Consider the following 287-nt stretch of genomic DNA (forward strand, 5'->3'; position numbering starts at 1 on the left):
CCTCTTAAAATTACTGCGAAATACAAAGGCAGTAACCCTTCGAGTTTCACCTTTGTTTTCCCAGTGAGGCCAATTGAACTTCATTTAAAGTTTTTCACCTTGTGTTCTTCTTTACTTTAGACTGTGAGTCAGACAATGCCTCTGAATACACACCATCTGAAAGTGATGTGATAAATCCAGATTGGCCCTCTTTCGGAAATGAAAATGAATGTGAAGATGAAACTACGCCAAGCAATGGTTTTTGTAAGTAAGGTGTTCTTAGTGATAGCTTTAAATTCCTCCAAAAA

This window comes from Frankliniella occidentalis, unplaced genomic scaffold (genome assembly GCF_000697945.3).
Source record: "Frankliniella occidentalis isolate FOCC.00 unplaced genomic scaffold, Focc_3.1 Scaffold394, whole genome shotgun sequence".
Taxonomy (NCBI): domain Eukaryota; kingdom Metazoa; phylum Arthropoda; class Insecta; order Thysanoptera; family Thripidae; genus Frankliniella; species Frankliniella occidentalis.